The sequence below is a fragment of the Thamnophis sirtalis genome, unplaced genomic scaffold (genome assembly GCF_051295495.1).
Source record: "Thamnophis sirtalis isolate CommonGarterSnake01/CBP01778 unplaced genomic scaffold, rThaSir2_p1.2 scaffold_12, whole genome shotgun sequence".
In the NCBI taxonomy this organism is placed as follows: domain Eukaryota; kingdom Metazoa; phylum Chordata; class Lepidosauria; order Squamata; family Natricidae; genus Thamnophis; species Thamnophis sirtalis.
Genome location: NW_028261392.1, coordinates 61,511,893 through 61,531,892, shown reverse-complemented (window position 1 = coordinate 61,531,892; position 20,000 = coordinate 61,511,893). Strand labels below are relative to the sequence as shown.

The 20,000-nt window shown below is 40.5% G+C and overlaps 1 protein-coding gene across 1 annotated transcript in view; it reads right to left on the bottom strand.

Moving 5' to 3' along the window:
• CACNA1E (calcium voltage-gated channel subunit alpha1 E) overlaps positions 1-20,000 on the bottom strand; it is a 407,324-nt gene that overhangs the window by 334,965 nt on the left and 52,359 nt on the right. The window lies entirely within an intron of this gene.

Below are 20,000 nucleotides of genomic sequence, written 5' to 3'. Positions count from 1 at the left end.
TTTCAAGCTATTTAGCTCTCATCAGCTAGCCATACCCTTACTGGGATTAGAACCTGTGCTGTATTGCATCTTAGGCAGATGTGTTAACCATTAAGCCACAGAGTTCTTCTCCTTATCAGCTGAGCTCAGCTGATATATAATTCTCCGCCTCCAGGATTGTATATGTCTTTGGTTCAGTTATGAGCTCTTTGGCTTATAACCTCTTTCAATATTATCTTACAGACTCAAGAGTATGGAATGAAGTAATCTCTCCCCAACTGCAAATTCTAATTATTCTTTACAGGAGCCAATTAGATTGCCGGGGGGGATTTTTTACAGTGATATAAAAAGGCAAATAATTACTTTCACTGATTATTTGCTAACAGCTAAAGATCAACACGAAATCAAGCATTAATTCATGCACATTATATATCACAGACTTGGAGCACAACAGCTCTGGAAGTCTTTCAGCACATTTAAATTAATTTAAGCTGCTCAAGAACATAGTCTGAGCAGTCATTTTAAGTCTGAGTTAACATGTTTACCCTTAGGCTGTAGAAACATTGCAGATGTGAACCATACTGATAGTCATTTCCCCTCAACAAGAATTACAGTCCTTTAACAAGTTACAAGGATCTCTTCTGAAATTCTCCAAATTTTACCAAGGAGCAATTCCTTTGATCCATTCAAGAAAGTCGTGCTAGGTAAAATCAAGTTTTCACAAGTAACTCTGCAAAGGTGAATATATGACATACTGTATTATAGTATATTAGAATCTGGGATCTACAAAAATTTGATTTGCAAAGGCTTCCTATTATGTAAAACTATATATTTTTATTCCATGTGGGATAATATATCCACATGCAGTTTAAGAGATATAAAACCTTCCTAATAATCCACTTCTACATTTTTATGTAAGTTATGTGACTTACTTATTATCGAATTAATATGGCCAGGGTTGCACACATCTTGAATTAGATGTGTCTTCATAAGGTTTAGTCTTCCACTCATGAATTTTTTTTGAGATTTTGCAGAATTCATCGGTGCAGCGTTTTTTTTATCTAGTTTGATGGGTGCTTGTATGAAACACCTCCATGGTACTTTGGATCCTAAGAAGTTAAGGTAGCAATAGCAGTTAGACTTATATACCGCTTCATAGGGCTTTCAGCCCTCTCTAAGCGGTTTACAGAGTCAGCATATTGCCCCCAACAATCCGGGTCCTCATTTCACCCACCTCGGAAGGATGGAAGGCTGAGTCAACCTTGAGCCGGTGAGATTAGAACCGCTGAACTGCAGATAACAGTCAGCTGAAGTGGCCTGCAGTACTGCACTCTACCCACTGTGCCACCTCGGCTCTGGTGTGTGTCAGTTTAAAAAAAATCCAAAGTACAGGTAGTCCTTGATCTACAAACATAATTGAGCCAAAAATTTCTGTTGCTAAGCGAGACATTTCTTAAGTGAATTTTGTCCCATGTTATGACTTCCTTGCCACAGTTGTTAATAGCAATACCAATAGCAGTTAGACTTATATACCGCTTCATAGGGCTTTCAGCCCTCTCTAAGCGGTTTACAGAGTCAGCATATCGCCCCCAACAACAATCCGGGTCCTCATTTCACCCACCTCGGAAGGATGGAAGGCTGAGTCGACCTTGAGCCAGTGAGATTAGAACCGCTGAACTGCAGATAACAGCCAGCTGAAGTGGCCTGCAGTACTGCACCCTAACCACTGCGCCACCTCGGCTCGAATGAATACTGCGTGCCTATTAAGCAAATGTATATGGAAAGAAACCCTACCCAACTCAATGGGACATATCTGCAAGTAGATATATAAAGGCTATGCTGATGAATATAATTCAAAAGGACCTTCTAAATCTGCATACTATCTGCCAACCAGTGGTGGGTTTCAAATTTTTTTAGAACCTCTTCTGTAGGTGTGTCCTGCTTTGTGGGAGTGGCTTGCTGACCATGTGATCGGGTGGGAGTGGCGTGTGGACTTCAGCTCCCAGAATTCCTCCTCCAGTCAGGTTGGCTCAGGAACTCTGGCATTGAAGTGTGCAAGTCTTAAAGCTGTCAAGTTACAAGATCCTTGCACCCCTAACCCTTTAGGAAAAAAAAAACCCCAGGGGTGTTCAAACTTGACAGCTTTAAGACTTGTGGACTTCAACTCCCAGAATTCCTCCTTCAGTCATGTTGGCTCAAGAACTCTGGCATTGAAGTGTGCAAGTCTTAAAGCTGTCAAGTTACAAGATCCTTGCACCCCTTACCCTTTAGAAAAAAAAACCAAGAGTGTTCAAACTTGACAGCTTTAAGACTTGTGGACTTCAACACCCAGAATTCCTCCTCTCGATCTTCATCTTGATGATGTGCAGACGGCGGGGGAGGGGGAGCTGGAACCGGTTCTAAACGGCACTGTAGATTTGTGGAACCTCTTCTATAGAAGCGGTTAGAATTGGCAGGAACCCACCCCTGCTGCCAACACACTATATTTGATTGCTATTTTAATTTATTTATTTTGCTTTTGATGATTAGGATTTAATACATTATAAATTAACTGGTGAAATTTTGACGTAAAGTGGTGAAGATAATAACGAGTCACTATAATTGATATTGAGTGCATTTCTTTCAAATTCAAATCTAAGTTCATCCAAGAAATCCTTCACCTTTACACAATGTGATATTCTGTCAGCCTTCCATTTAAAACATAGATCCAGAAGAAACTAATTGGCTCTCTTCAAAAATTTTCTCTTGTCAAAGTTGATATCAAATATTTACCATTATCTTTACTTCTGAATATTTTTCTTTCCATTATGTTCAGCTAGTTATATTTGATGGTATCTGATAATAACACTGTCATTTTAAAGAGTATTTAAAAGCATTTAATAGTTAATTGGTGACAGAAAGAATTATCAACAGCATTTCATAAAAATATGGAGTGGTGTTTATACAGGGCTTAAAACCTGAAAATCAAAAGATTTCATATTTGATGCCTGCCGGAAGATGGTGGCTTTCACACAATAACCTTCTGGTTACAGTATCAGGAGTAGGCTACACCGAATTCAGTGTTTTTTCTCCTCAAATAACTGATTTCCATCTAAAGCATTCTAATTATTAACTTTGAGGCGCAGCGTGAAAAAAAATAGTAAAATGTATACTAAAATGCTTATGAGTCCCTTTATAAGGTGGCGCAGTGGTTAGGGTGCAGTACTGCAGGCCACTTCAGCTGACTGTTATCTGCAGTTCAGCGGTTCTAATCTCAAGGTTGACTCAGCCTTCCATCCTTCTGAGGTGGGTGAAATGAGGACCCGGATTGTTCTTGGGGGCGATATGCTGACTCTGTAAACCGCTTAGAGAGGGCTGAAAGCCCTATGAAGCGGTATATAAGTCTAACTGCTATTGCTATTGCTATTATAATTCATGGGTAGACAATAAACAAGTGTCATCTCACAGTTGCTGGGAGGAATAATGGTTTAAGGCCGAGGTGTCAAACTCACGTGGCATCACGTGACGTATCGGGATTCCCCCCCCATTCATTAAACCAGGTGTGGGTGTGGCTAGCATGGGTGTGGCCAGCATCTCGCCCACAGGCTGCAAGATTGACAGCCTTGGTTTAAGGGGTCATTAGAACAGTGATGGCAAACCCTTCAGGCTTAGCGTGTCAGATTTTTGAAAAATGCCTTAGTTGATACTGCTGGTGTGTCCAGCCCTGTCCTCCTGTCCCTGAACAAATGTGAAATAATTCTTTCCATATTCAGTTACCATTAAAAAATGCAGTCCAATGATGCATGTCCAATAAGAGCCGAGGTGGCGCAGTGGTTAGGGTGCAGTACTGCAGGCCACTTCAGTTGACTGTTATCTGCAGTTCAGCGGTTCTAATCTCACCGGCTCAAGGTTGACTCAGCCTTCCATCCTTCCGAGGTGGGTGAAATGAGGACCCAGACTGTGGGGGGGCGATATGCTGACTCTGTAAACCGCTTAGAGAGGGCTGAAAGCCCTATGAAGCGGTATATAAGTCTAACTGCTATTGCTATTGCATGTGATCTCCAGGATCTGCCACATACCACTTACCATCAGGGGGTATTCTGTTTCTGTTGACAAGTCTCCCTACACTCTTCCTGAGACAACTCTGAGTTGGACAAGGCATTAGTTCTTGAACTGGTTACATGATTTTTGGGGGCCACACAAGAAGGAGGCCACCTCTGGCTGCAGGGGCCACCTCTGCAGGTGGGGGCACCTCTGCAGGCGGGGCCACCACTGGAGGATTTACAGCAGTGCAGGAGCGTGCCTATTCTCATGCAGCCTCAACAATCTCCAAAAATTATGCATGAATGTTTTTGGCTATAGTTGCTGTCAGCTGGCAACGCTAGCATGTCACACAAAACGGCATGGTGTATCACCTTTCACACATGTGCCATAAGTTTGCCCTCACTGCGCTGGTGACAAGGGAAGCTTTTATTGCTATCACACAAAATCAACAGGAAATCAAACACGACTGCTTTTAGGCATTTTGCTACCAAATCCGGTAGTGAGAGAATCTTGAATGATTCCAAGATCTGCAGAAAAGGGTTCAGAAGCCGTGGGTTGACAATCGTATGTTAATGTTATGTAAAACATGACTTTCAAAGGAAATACAAGAAGTATACATGATGTATTTATTTTAATGTAAAGGAAGAACAATTTGAGATGTTCCGTTCAATCACTTTGTGGGAAATCATACTGCTTAATCGAATGATGGAACAAAATTAGGCTATCTTATGTTTTTATATAGCATTTTATATACTTCCCAATGACACAGGATTCTGCCCCAGGCATGATCTGATATAGACAAGCTTTATTCTTAATTGTTTTGTTAGTAATTCACCCTCGGGCTAAATTCCATATTATGCTAAGTCATAGCATGTTGCACAAACCATAATGGCCTGACTCACACATAACATATGCTCACCTCACTCTTATGCTAAACCTAAAGCATGTGAACAATAACTATATTCAAAACTTCTAAGCCTAACTAACAAATCACATTCATTAGTACTAGTCTTAAACTGCACGTTACTGTGAATGGAAAGTCCATTTGTAATTTGTGGTAAGGGATCCAGGGGTGGGTTTCAACCGGTTCGCGGCGGTCCCCGCGATCCGGTTGGTCGCCGAACCCGGAAGTAAGTAACTTCCAGGAACGGCGAAGCCCCCCCCCCCGCGCCCGCGCGCCCGCGCGCGCCCGCACCCACTCCTTACCCGGTTTTGCTGAATTCTGCGCTTCCACGCATGCGCAGGACACATACAGCGCCTGCGCGATCCTCCAGTATGCGCCGAACCGGTTGGAACGGGGCGAGAAACCCACCCCTGAAGGGATCCTATTTCTTCTTTGGGGCCCGAGCCACAAATTCCATTGATTATTTCCTTCTAATTGCAGCCACGAAAATGCACACTCAACTTGAAATAAGGAACTTTTCTTGAGTTTTTTTTAAAAAAAATATAACAAGGACATTATTATGGACCCAGAATTACTGATGCCTAGCTCTGAATGGATATGTGTGTGGGGGTCTTTGATGACTTTAGGAAATTCTATGCTGTGAAGTATTTGCCCCCACCCGCCAAAGGATTGGGAGATTTCACAAATCTGAATTCTGCACACAAAGATACAGGATAGTAGCAGTGGTGGGATTCAAATAATTTAACAACCGGTTCTCTGCCCTAATGACCAGCAGGATAGGTGGGGCTTGGTGGTCATGTGACTGGGTGGGCATGGCCAACTCAACATCACTCATGTCGATGGGCACTTCACCTTAGCTGTTACAATGTAATAAGGGTTAACCGGAGAGACAGTTTCTGTAAGCAGGGCAATAAAGATTAGGCTAGAAACAACACCAGAATGTTTCCTTCCTTACAGGATTAGCCCTGTAAAGTGGAAAAAAACAAAAGGAGATTTCTTCCAACAACTGGTTCTCCGAACTGCTTAAAAAGTTACCAACCGGTTCTCCTGAACAGATGCAAACTGGCTGAATCCCACCACTGGATGGTAGAATCAATAAAACCAATTGGGCAGACTCGCTACTACCATATAGTTATTCAGTTGGGTAGACTTCTAACATTTCTGTAAAAGAAGCTTACAGTTTCATCTGTAACAAATTTGCAGGATTTGTCCTCCTCCCAGTATGGCAATAGCAATAGCAGTTAGACTTATATACCGCTTCATAGGGCTTTCAGCCCTCTCTAAGCGGTTTACAGAGTCAGCATATTGCCCCCAACAACAATCCGGGTCCTCATTTTACCCACCTCGGAAGGATGGAAGGCTGAGTCAACCCTGAGCCGGTGAGATTTGAACCGCTGAACTGCTGATCTAGCAGTCAGCTGAAGCGGCCTGCAGTACTGCATTCTACCCACTGCGCCACCTCGCTATGGTCCTGGCAAAAACCTGCACTGCTGATGCATAATTCACTAAAGCATCCAGTGGACTCTGCATAGCCTTTAGAAAGCCAGCCCATGTGTTCTAGGTCTGTTATTGTGCTCAGATATGATTAATAGAAGCTAAATTAAGTAGATATTGCTGCTTTACACTTCCCATCTTATATCCTAACCCAATTGTAACTTTCCAAGCAACCATGTAAATAAATTCAAAACAGGAGGCCTGGCCACTGATTTCTGCTTGCTAATAGAAAACTGGGAAGGCAAGAGGTTGAAAGTGTCTTAATTTTTATCAGATTTTTGACTCTGGCTACGAAAGATCATTTTTTTTCAGATGACAACGATGCTTGACAGCAAAAGCAGAAATAATGTAGTGATTGTTCCATCTATTAACAGCAAAGCACGGTTCCTTGTGTGCCACTAAATCTGGCTTTTTGACCCCAAATGCCCAGATAAACTTGCTGGCTCCCCAGGGAACTATTGTCTCATATCTCCATCCTATATCACTCTCTATTTACGTTAGAAAACAAAACAGCCCAGGGTGCTGGCATAATTACACATTTACCAAGCAAATATACAGGACTGAATCACCACCTCCTCGATATTTTTAGCCTTATTACCTAGATAAATGGATTTAGAATTAAGCAACTCCATTTCTTCCCCAGATTGCAATCTTCAGTCACTTTTCTTCCAATTCATCAATGTTAAGAAATTTTGGCACAAGTGGCAAAATTGAGAGGTAAAGGTTTTCCTGAGCCAGAAAGGTAACATTTATTTGGAAGCCAGCTTTTTTCGGCATGTGTAATACCTACTTTTCAAAAGGTGGTGAAACTTTTCTTCTTTGGGTGAAGGTTTTGAGGATTTAAAGGGATCAATGACAGCCTTAAGGTCCTACAACATGTAAGCATCGATCATATACAATCATGCATCATTAAACTTCCACTTTGATGGATCGGAAGGGATGCTGATGAGCAGCCTTCAAACTTCTAGCCATACTTTTTGTACTCTTAAATGTAAATGTGTTTTTATTTTTTTTCCATTTTCATTTCGTACAGTCACATATATACTGTGCATAACCGGGGCCATATAACATTAAATAATAAACACAGCCATTCCTCTTGTCAACAATACCCCCCAAAATAGAAACCCAATGTACCTCTTCAACCCTCCATACACCCTTTCTTTCGCCCCCCTCCAACTTTCCATCTTCCCTCCAACATTCCCCTCTACCCTTCTTCCCCACTCTTAAAATCTCATCAAACTCCAAATTATTTGTTAAATATTAGAATGCCTCCCTATGAGGTATTCTAATGTAACTGTCAGGTGTGCCTCCCTCAGTAACCAAGAAAGAAAACTCCTAACTCCATTGTTCGTGGAATTAAAATACTTTTACTGGTTATGAAAAGATAGCAGCGAAAGTGAAGAAAGTAAAGAAAGATAAGAGCCAGAATATAACATTGCCAGGAATGAAGCATCCTTCTAGCTTCTCTCTGACATCCAGTGATCTAACTACTGGGGAACAGTATCTTGTAAGAATAATCATTTCTGGGGAACGGTATCTTGTAAGAATAATCTAGTCAATTTGATTCTGCTGATTGCAGAAACTGGTCTTTCTAAAACCAATGCAATTGCCTTAAAAAAGGAGGGACTCAAGAGATGGTTGAGACACCAACATACAAGTTGTCAAGAGGTGGTTAAAATATACTAAAGCTGATTCTTTCACTGTACAATTAAAAAAGAGAAAATAAGTAGGCATTGCTGCATTATCTGATAATAATATGCAATTACAATGCTCCTTCATTAGACGGTTGGTAAAGTTAGCTGTATCCTAAGTCATCCCAGTTGAACTGACAGATACGCAGACTTTCCCAACAGGATCCTATGGCACTGGAATTCTAAACATAAGTTTAGAATCTGCGAGATTTATATTAATCTATGCCTAGGAATGGTGATCCATGCTCAGCTTTGCACTTAGCACTTAGACATATACATTGCTTCACGGTGCTTTCAAGCTCTTCCTAAGCAGTTTACAGAATCAGCATATTTACCCCAACAATCTGGGTCCTCATTTTACCCACTTCAGAAGGATGGAAGGCTGAATCAACCTTGAGCCAGTCGCAATCAAACTCCTGACAGTGTAATGCAGAGTTAGCAATAGCAATAGCAGTTAGACTTAATTATTCAGTTGGGTAGACTTCTAACATTTCTGTAAAAGAAGCTTACAGTTTCATCTGTAACCAATTTGCAGGATTTGTCCTCCTCCCAGTATGGCAATAGCAATAGCAGTTAGACTTATATACCGCTTCATAGGGCTTTCAGCCCTCTCTAAGCGGTTTACAGAGTCAACATATCGCCCCCCACAGTCTGGGTCCTCATTTCACCCACCTCGGAAGGATGGAAGGCTGAGTCAACCTTGAGCCGGTGAGATTAGAACCGCTGAACTGCAGATAGCAGTCAGCTGAAGTGGCCTGCATTACTACATTGTAATCACTGCGCCACCGCAGCTACTGGAAAGAGGAGAGGTGGGGGAAGGTAGCCTATTTTTTCTTAAGCTCCAACTCCACTTCCTCCTATAATAATTCAAATATAATTTGAATTGGGGGTAAACCAGATCTTTACCTGACAACTACTAATTTGGCTTCTTACTTCATTTGATCCAAATCTGTCTTTTTTTTCCCCACACTTCTTTGCAACCTCCTTCCAGGGATGCCTCAATGCGTGGCTTTCCCAGCTACTTGGGCTAGGCCCTATGCTGTTCAAAATATAAATTATTTATTTATAATTATCTATCTATCTATCTATCTATCTATCTATCTATCATCTATCTATCTATATCTATCTATCATCTACCTACCTACCTACCTACCTACCTATCTATCTATCTATCTCTATCTATTTATCATCTATCTATCTATCATCTATCTATCTATCATCTATCTATCTATCATCTATCTATCTATCATCTATCTATCTATCATCTACCTACCTACCTACCTACCTACCTACCTACCTACCTACCTACCTACCTATCTATCTATCTATCTATCTATCTATCTATCTCTATCTATTTATCATCTATCTATCTATCATCTATCTATCTATCATCTATCTATCTATCATCTATCTATCTATCATCTATCTATCTATCATCTACCTACCTACCTACCTACCTACCTACCTATCTATCTATCTATCTATCTATCTATCTATCTATCTATCTCTATCTATTTATCATCTATCTATCTATCATCTATCTATCTATCATCTATCTATCTATCATCTACCTACCTACCTACCTACCTACCTACCTACCTACCTACCTACCTACCTACCTACCTACCTATCTATCTATCTATCTATCTATCTATCTATCTATCTATCTATCTATCTATCTATTTCAAGACCTGGCTGTTCCAGCAGGCCTGGGGCTGTTGATTGATATCCAGCCCCGCTTAGATGAATGGATGATGTGGCATTTTAATATTGTATTTTCTATTTTTAAATTTTAAATGTTTCTTTTGTCTTGTTGTGAGCCGCCCAGAGTCCCAATGGGAGTGGGCGGCATACAAATTTTATTAAACTCTAAACTCTATTTATAACAAAATCTTTCCAACTCTATTACATCTCAAGATTCCCAAGCTGGGATGTATGATTTTTAGCTGGCAGGCAGAGGTGGGTTCCTACCAGTTCCCACCTATTCGGTAGAACCGGTTCGTCAAATCTACCGAACCGGTGAGAAGAGGTTCCACCAGTGGACCCGGAAAGCAGGCCACACCTACAGAAGAGGTTCCAAACATTTTTTGAAACCCACCACTGGTCCTTGGATATGATTATTCTACACTATCATGCTCCTATTTATAAAACTCAGTGCCTCTGTGAAAGGTAAGGATGACTACTGCATTTGTGGTGCAGTCAGAACATTGCGTGTGTTGAAGTTGTTTTAACGCAAACCAAAGATGCCTTTTAAAAAACAAGTTTACATCCTATTCTTATGCATGCCAGTGCTGTGTGTGAGGTAATTTAAGGTGGTTCTGACAAGTGTCATCGGCATCTTCATATCCGGTCACAGGGGTGGCAAGCCACTCCCATCCGGTCACATGGGTGGCAAGCCACTCCCACAAAGGAGGCCACACCCACAGAGTAGGTTCGAACAATTTTTGAAACCCACCACTGCTGGCAAGATAGGTGATATTTGTGTTTCCTGTAAGGGCTCACTGATCTATCTTGTTCCCATCATTTATTAGTCTCAGGACAGGCTTCTTTTTAAGGGCCGAGAAACAAAATTTGCAAATTTTGAAGTTTTACTTTAAAAGCAAAATGCAGATGTTTCTTTAGAAGGTAACCATCACTTTACTGGTTCATTTTAAAATGCACATTGAAATTTCTTAAAATTCAGAAAATTAGTACAGCAAATTTACATTTATCTAGGCCTGTAATTCCTGTATGTAGGGTCCAAATGGCTTACAGAATACCAAACTCAGGGCTAAAAGTTACAATTGCATTCAAAGTCTTCCATACCTCTCATAAGCCATCCTTCAAGGTGACTGATGGCGTTTCTGTCCTGTATCCCACTGGGATTCCCAATTGGTAATGGTCCAGATCAGTGGTGGGATTCAAATAATTTAACAACCAGTTCTCTGCCCTAATGACTAGCTGGGTAGGCAGGACTCAGTGGTCATGTGACTGGTTGGGCTTGGCCAACTCAACGTCACTCATGTCGATGGGCACTTGACCTTAGCTGTTATAATGTAAGAAGGGTTAACTGGAGAGGCAGTTTCTGTAAGCAGGGCAATAAAGATGAGGCTAGAAACAACACCAGAATGTTTCCTGCCTTCCTTCCTTACAGGATTAGCCCTGTAAAGGGGAAAAAAACAAAATGACATTTCCTCTAACAACCAGTTCTGTGAACTGCTTAGAAAGTTAACAACCGGTTCCCCCAAATAGGTGTGAATTGGTTGAATCCCACTGTGACCCAACAAATGCGCGCTAGTCAAATGCGCGCCGACAAAACCGCGCTGACAAAACCGCGCCGTCAAAACCGCAATTAGGGTTAGGGTTAGGGTTAGGGTTAGGGTTAGGGTTAGGGTTAGGGTTAGGGTTAGGGTTAGGGTTAGGGTTAGGGTTAGGGTTAGGGTTAGGGTTAGGGTTAGGGTTAGGGTTAGGGTGAGGCTTAGGCTTAGGCTTAGCCTTAGGGTTAGGGTTAGGGTTAGGGTTAGGGCTAGGGTTAGGGTTAGGGTTAGGGTTAGGGTTAGGGTTAGGGTTAGGGTGGATGGGTTATAAGGTTGTTTTCGCATCCTAGTTTGCTGATTGTTGATTGGCGCACGATTTTGACATCACAGTTTTGTTGGCGCGGTTTTTTCAGCGCGCATTTGACTAGTGCGCACTTGTCGGTGAACTGAATCCCACCACTGGTCCAGATAATCTATGTCTTCCAGGATTCTCTATAGATGTTGGCCATCCAACTTCTCAATATTTTTTAATTAAAAAATGAAGTGACTGGAGAGTAATGATCTAATCTGGCTAGGTAAAGGGATGGCTTCTTGGTGAGGAGACTGTTTCAAGTCAAATGTATTGCCACCTTCTGTCACCTTCCTTACAACTTTCATTAGGTAGGTAGAACACGCATCTAGTCTGCAGGTGGATGGACTAACCCCACTAAGTATCCTGTCTACTTTTCAGGATTCATAAGCTCAAATTGATCCCAGGTCACCATGTCAGGAAAAGCTCCCATCATCATGGCAGATATTACATGTCTTGTACTGATTTGATCGGAATGCAGAATCTATCCGCAAACTTTCAGCAGTACCTTCTAGTAACAAATGAATATTAATATTGCTTAACCTGAATGAAGTACTCTGTCCCATTGTGGGCATGCTGGAAGGATGGGAACGAATAAGATTGTTTGAGCAGAATGCTTCAAGATAGGTAGAAAATAATGGGAACAGATTCATCCCAAAACCTTTTAGGAAAGACTGTATTTGCTATTTAACCCAATGAAGATTATACCTGCAGGAACTAAACATTTCAGATTTTAAAAAATCAATAGCTATAGTATCATAAAACTAATTCGAATTAGTTTTCATGGGTGGCATCCACCAAGTTTTCCCCAAAAGAAACAATTATTATTCTTTGGATTATTGTTATCCAAGAAAAAGGCACAATTGTTTTAAAAGCAACTTGGTCAAGCTCCCCTCTCCGTATAATTAGTGTCTGTAGGACAAGGCGCAAATGATAATACAATGACATGTTTTCTAGTATCTTCCACGCAATAGAAATACATGCATAATTATGTAGCAAATCAGATATGATCATGTGATTATGGGTTCACCGACAAATGCGCGCCCGACAAATGCGCGTCGACAAAACCGGCACAACAAAACGGTGAAGTCGAAAGCGCGTCCACTAAAGCGCATCGACAAATGCGCACCGACAAAAGCGTGCCATCGAAAACAACGCGAAAACAACGGTAACAACATTAACAACCCTAACCCTAACCCTAACCCTAACCCTTACCCTAACCCTTACCCTAACCCTAACCCTAACCCTTACCCTAACCCTAACCCTAACCCTAACCCTAACCCTAACCCTAACCCTTACCCTAACCCTTACCCTAACCCTAACCCTAACCCTTACCCTAACCCTTACCCTAACCCTTACCCTAACCCTAACCCTAACCCTAACCCTAACCCTAACCCTTACCCTAACCCTAACCCTTACCCTTACCCTAACCCTAACCCTAACCCTAACCCTTACCCTAACCCTAACCCTAACCCTAACCCTAACCCTAACCCTAACCTAAAAACCCTAATCGCACATTGGTCGGGTGCGCATTTGTCGAGTCACAGTGATTATGTGGTGTTAATGCTGCTGAGTGATCTCAAAACCAAGTTCCACAACACCAGGTCCAAGTTCTGACACTAGCCTGAGAACCTATCCTTAGTTGGCAAGCTTTAATATGAGGCCATACATAATGATTAAAAATCATTAAGTTACTTACTTAAAATATCATATTTTGGAACCTGAATTCTGGCTGCTTACTGCCTCTGAAACGTCCTTTCTTAACCAACCTGAACCAAATTATTGGTCTCATTGATCCTTAACTGCACCTTTTGAGATTTCACCCATGCGTACTTTGCTCTAGTCCAGTGGTAGGTTTCAAAAAATTTTGGAACCTCTTCTGTAGGTGTGGCCTGCTTTCCGGGTCCACTGGTAGAATCTCTTCTAACCGGTTCAGTAGATTTGACGAACCGGTTCTACTGAATAGGTGCGAACTGGTAGGAACCCACCTCTGCTCTAGCCTGTATTGGCCGTTAATCTCTTGCCCTGAAAACAAAGACCTATATTGATACTTGTAGACCAGACAGGAAACACCAACAGATGAGCTAATTCTATTGCATTGTTTTTGTTTATTTATTAAAATCAAATTTATTTGTTAAATTCATGTGCCACCCATCTCACTCTTGAAGAGACTCTGGCTGGCGAAGCCTTAACATCATAAGGCTACATTAACAGAATCTTGGAAACCTGAAATCTTCCCCTCTCCCACCATCTTCCTTTACAACCTGAAAAGCTAGAGAGGCAGGGGTGGGTTTCAGGCGGTTCGCGGCGGTCCCTGCGAACCGGTTGGTCGGCGAACCCGGAAGTAAGTAACTTCCGGGAACGCCGAAGGGTCCACCCGCCCGCCCGCCTTTCTTACCCGGTTTTGACGAGTTCTGCGCTTCCACACATGCGAAGGATGCATACAGTGCCTGCGCGATCCTCCAGGAGCAGCTGGAGCATCGCACAGACGCTAGTACGCATGCGTGCACTGCGCACGTGCACGAGGACGCCGCCGGCCCCGTTCCAACCGAACCGGTTGGAATGGGGTGAGAAACCCACCCCTGTAGAGAGGGTCCCTTCTGAGCCCCTTTTTCTGGCCAATATGCAGCTTCAGGCTATGCCCCCTCTTATCTGACTATTCCCTAGGCAGAATCTCTTGGCCCATTTCTCAAGGTCTCTCTCTTACATACCATGACAATCCTAGAACTTGATTACTTCAAGGGAAGCTTTTGCTATGGCCCCTAGCTTAGTAAATATTTAATACGTTAATACAAGAATAATTTGAAGCCACTGTCTATTAAAAAGCTCTTTGAACATTTTCTGATTCATTAGCTACTAAAAAAAGAGAGGTGGATACAGTTCACTGAAGTTAGATTATGAAACACAAATCCTTTTTAATTAAGACACAGGATGACATTTAAGTAGAGAATAAGGTTTTATATTGACAGAAGACCTAAGGAGGACAGGGTCTCAGAGTTCCTTATGAATACTTATGGAATGACTAGCTTGCTTAGTGTTTTATTCAGATTTCATTCAGATTTTTATTCCTAAGGTCTTTTTAATGCAGTGAGATGGCAGAATTCGCACCTTCTGACATACGGGGTATCCCTTTCTTTATGAGTAGTAGACAAAATATTGGCATCCCATGAGACAAAGAAGGAGGAAGAATTAATACTTCTTTAGCGCATCAAAACAGAAATCAGACCTCTTTAAGGCAGGGAGACAGCCAGTGAAATAAACATGACCAACAAAGACTATTTATGCTTGGTAATTGTTGTGGCCCAGCAGGAGCCATTGGAGCTGCCACCAGACTTCGACAGCAAGGGGCCCTATGAGTCAGCTCTGGAGGATGTGGAGGACCTGGGACAGGGTTCCGACTCCAAGCAGGGTGCAGACTGGTTGGCCACCAAGTGGCGCCTGAGCCTTAGACCAGTGGGGAGGAGACAAGGGAGAGTGATCCAGAAGCCAGCAATGAGTTGTTCCTGGATGCACGCCATTGAAGAGCTACTAGGCATCAGGAGCAAGTATGCAATTACAGAAGTAATTGCACTCAGCTGGTGGTCATTAGGCTCCTCTCCAGACTATAAAAAAGACTGCTTGTGACATGCCCCTCTTGCAGAAGTCAACGCATTGACTAAAGAATACGTAACTAACTTGGCAGGCTGGATTGCTGCCAAGGTTTGTCTGAATTGCTGCCAAGGTTTGTCGGACTTGCTTCTAAGGTCCTTATCTGTTTGCTTGCTTGGCTTTCAGCCACCGAGATTCTGGTCTTGCTATTAAAGGACATTCTAATTAAGCTTGTCTCGGCTTTTGTTACTGGACGGAGGAGGGGGTCAGAACAGTAACTAAAAGTGATCCAGACAAAGCATTCTTGCTAATGAAGAAGAACTGGGAACAATAAAAATAAGAGCTTCCAATGTACACCATAAGGTAAGAAGAATGCATTGCTATTAATAACACCGAAAAGTAACAAATCTCTTCAATAATGTACAAACTGAAGATGACTAATACTTTGGCAACTTCTTGGCAGTGAGACACATTAAGCTAATAAATAGGAGGCAACTAATAAGAGCTGCATGGGTGATTTTTTTGGCAAGTGAATATAAAATGCATATCTCTGTGTATTTCATCAAGCAGAACATAGAATCAGGAATCATGATGCCATATTTCAAGCTTAAAAGAATATGAAATCTTTATCTAATACCAGGAACATGAGATGAGCTCATAGGTCTAAAGATGTATAGGAAATTCGGCATTCTAATTTTCATTTTTGAAACTTCAAGTTTAAAAACATTTCACGCTATTATTTCTAGACATCTAATGAATTTAAGACAATAGTGTAAAATGTTTTCAGAATGATGATTTAAGAGCAAAAGCATAGTTTGCTGGATGATACCAAAGGAACTTCCGAATTCTATATTAAGAGGTGCTTCATTAAACTGACGTTTAAAGGTATTCTGTGACTCCAAACTTTGATAATTCGTTGCTTGTTATGATTCTATGCCAAGATATTAAATAAATCAGAAAGGAAGAAGTCATCAGTGTAACACTTTCCCCCATTTATGCAGTTTTTATGGTGAAGATCAATATTTTTATTTTAAAAGTCTATACTACTATACAGATCAAGTTCAGAGAATTTACTGGATATGCATATTGGTCTGTAAATAAGAGCATACACAAGTGTTTATTCATCTAACTTTAAAAAGCTAAATTTAACCAAGTTTGAATAACTTATTTGCACTATTAAGCATAGTAGCCTCTATTCAATATGTTATGGCCCAGCAAACTCAACATCTAAACACTTTAAATGATCTTTGCAACCTGCTAAATATTAAAACCAGTTGAACATTCTGGACTTCTGCAGGGAATACTCCTAAACTACTATTCCTCCCTTGGATTTTTCCATATAGCCCACAATTTTAAAAAAGGGCTAATATGTAAATCCTGTTCATTTCTCTGAAATTTCTACAGGATATGTAAATCCCAGAGGATAATGCAAAACCAGATTATAGGTGCGTAGGGTGTATAGAATGCAAAGCCATAAGGAGGAATTTGATATTTGAATTGTTCATTGCAATACAGTATAATAAATCCTCATCTTCATGGAAAGATAGCCTTGAGATGGCTTTTAATAAATTCAAAACGGGATAGAAATCCTATAACAATAAATAAAGTAGAGAGAACTGCTTGGTTAAGCTATTTCTTTTTTCCTTCTAGGAGACAAATTCACTCACATACATACATACAAAAAGGTTTGAATGACCAAAAACAATTATGATAGACTTGTGCTGCAATCTCACCATTATTTCTGACAGTTTCCAAGATTCTGCCAGCTAGTATCAATCAAGACTTTATGCTAGCAGGATTCCACATTCTTTTATTAAAGAATAATTGCAGAGCTCCATAAACAGACAGACAGACAGACCGACAGACGTAATTCTTATAGCCTTTCCAGAAAATGCTTGGTAGACAAATATATTGATGTCTGACCTTTAAAAAAAAGAAAGCTTTCTTCAAGGGGAATCCCAAGCCAACTTGTTTTATCTGTATTGTATACAGAGTTTTTATCTATATTGTATACAGAGTTTTTTTTAAAAAAAAATCAAGGAAAAGTTATTCATGGTCTCTAGACTTATTGATGGTTCCAGGGTCAATTTTATGGAAACAGATTATTCTATTACTTCTCAGCAATTTCAATTCCTACATCTCTGTAAAACGGGCCTGGCTGATTGAATCGGTAGATTTGTTGAATAGGCAACAGTAGAAGTCCGGTCTTCTTATATGTACAAACAGATCTAAAAGTTAAAAACTCCTTTGAGTCCAGCTCTACTCTTTCTTAGTGACTACCTGGATACGACCATGTAGTTTTCTTGGCAACAATACACAACAAAGGAGGCTTCATATTACATGCCAATTATGCAGTGCAATGTTATTTATTTTTTTTGATGTCCCTGGAGGGGCATATCTGTCCATACATCCATCTTGCTCACTTGGTTATATCCCAGCTAAAAATGTAAGTAAGTAATGAGAGATACGAAGATCTACTCTACACGTACTTTTTAGAAACCACGAGGAAGAAAATGTCTCCCGCAAAGTTCAAGCGCATTCAGCAGAAGGCATCTCTTGTATATTGTGTGTAAGTTTGTTGCAAGACCCTACTCATCACATTGCCTCATTAAGAAAAATAGAACGATGTTTTGGATGTTGAGATACTATACAGTTCATTCTTATCCAAATCTTTGATATTTTTGAATGAGGCATTAATTTCCTTGTTATGAAAAGCTACCTGAGAAAAGCAGGATAGGAAAATCACTTTGACAGAACAAGTATCAGAAATGTTAGCTGAAACAAATTGTCATCTGTCAGCATCCTCAATTGGCCACAGTTCTATCACTCTTTACAATCACATTTCATCATAACCAAAAAGAGAACTCAAGATAGGACCGAGAAGATAAAGTGTAACTAACAGAACAGGACAGGAACAGCCCTGAATAGTTTTCGCTGAATCCCACAAGTAAAGGAAAACATGCTAGAATTTGGCAGACTGTGAAGAGGTAACAAAACTACCTGTTACTCCCAATATGATAGTCTTTTCATCTTAGCTATGTGTCAAAACACGACTCGTTGATTTTCTTCTATGTATGAATGTCTGCCATTCATACAAGGGCAGAATAAAAATCCTGCAGCTGAAGGAGTTACTTGTGGTGGAGATATGATCTACTTTTCCCCCTTTGTACTGGGTAATCTATTCCCTACTCAGAGAGGCTTCCACTACTAAGTAAATGCACTTGCATAAGCACAGAGGTCCTTACTGCAACATAACAGAAGCCCCTATAATATTGGAGACACACACAGATAGAATAAAACTCTCTAAGGGACTGTATCAAACCAGATACATGCTCCTGGGTGGGGCTGCAAAGATAATACCAGGGAAGTCTGATGCAGTGTACTGTTCCGTTGCAAAAATCACACCCCTTTGGTACTCATTTGGAATTCAATTTGGCTATTTTCTACTTCTTTCTTCATAATAAACATATTCCAGATTATAATTCCAACTATATTCCATAGTTATCTTATGTAAAAATGGAAGATAGATAGATAGATAGATAGATAGATAGATAGATAGATAGATAGATAGATAGATGATAGATAGATAGATAGATAGATAGATAGATGATAGATAGATAGATAGATAGATAGATAGATAGATAGATAGATGATAGATAGATAGATAGATAGATAGATAGATAGATAGATAGATAGATAGATAGATGATAGATGATAGATGATAGATGATAGATGATAGATGATAGATGATAGATGATAGATGATAGATGATAGATGATAGATGATAGATGATAGATGATAGATGATAGATAGATAGATAGATAGATAGATAGATAGATAGATAGATAGATATAGAGATGATCTTATCCTGAGTGTTTATACAAAGTGTGGGCACTGTTTAAGAAAACTGCCTGATTGCGAGATGCTGATCTTCAGGCGCTATCCATGGTACTGAATAGGGTGTTTATTAGAAATCCATTAAAAGTCCTTGGTGCCTTCCTTAGTCCTGATTGTGATACCAGTTTTACTTGGCAATTTATTTGTTCAATTCAATATGGAGAAAAAAAGGAGGATACTTCTATCTATAATGAAAGCCTACTTGTGGCATGGCTATGCTAAACAAATACAGTAAAAGGACCTGTTTGCCAGAATTACTAGAACTTGGAACTGGCAATATGAAAACCTGGCAAGGAAGAATAGTGGGTGTGGGTGGGCTTGAAATAGTTAAGTTGTGTTATGCATCGGTGTCTCTTGCTTTAGATTCCCAAATGATAGAGGAAGGAGGTTTTCATTAGTTGGCAAGTTACCTACATATAGCTAGGGTGATGTACGCAGCCATGCTTAGATTTTATTCCTATTTGCTCTAGAGTAGATTACAGGTCATGATCTCTGTTGCCCAGATTCCTGAGGATCGGGGCAATGATCTGGACACAGTGATTTGGGTGGAGTGTAAATGCTTTGATAGCATGGTCATTGTCTTTATTATTTCCATTTAAAAGACATCTAAATTAAAATTAGGTTTATTTCTAGGAAGAAGATGCATGGCACATTGGCATTAGGATGAACTGTTTATATGATAAACAGTAAAGAAGTCCATGGTTCAATTTTGCTACCTGTAACATAGGATGAAAGAGGTTGTTTACGAAATGGGATCCATAATTTCCTGTCTCCACATTTTAAGTAATAAGGCAATTCGTTAAACTGGATTGACTTCTCTGGGCTTAATTAAGCTTTTT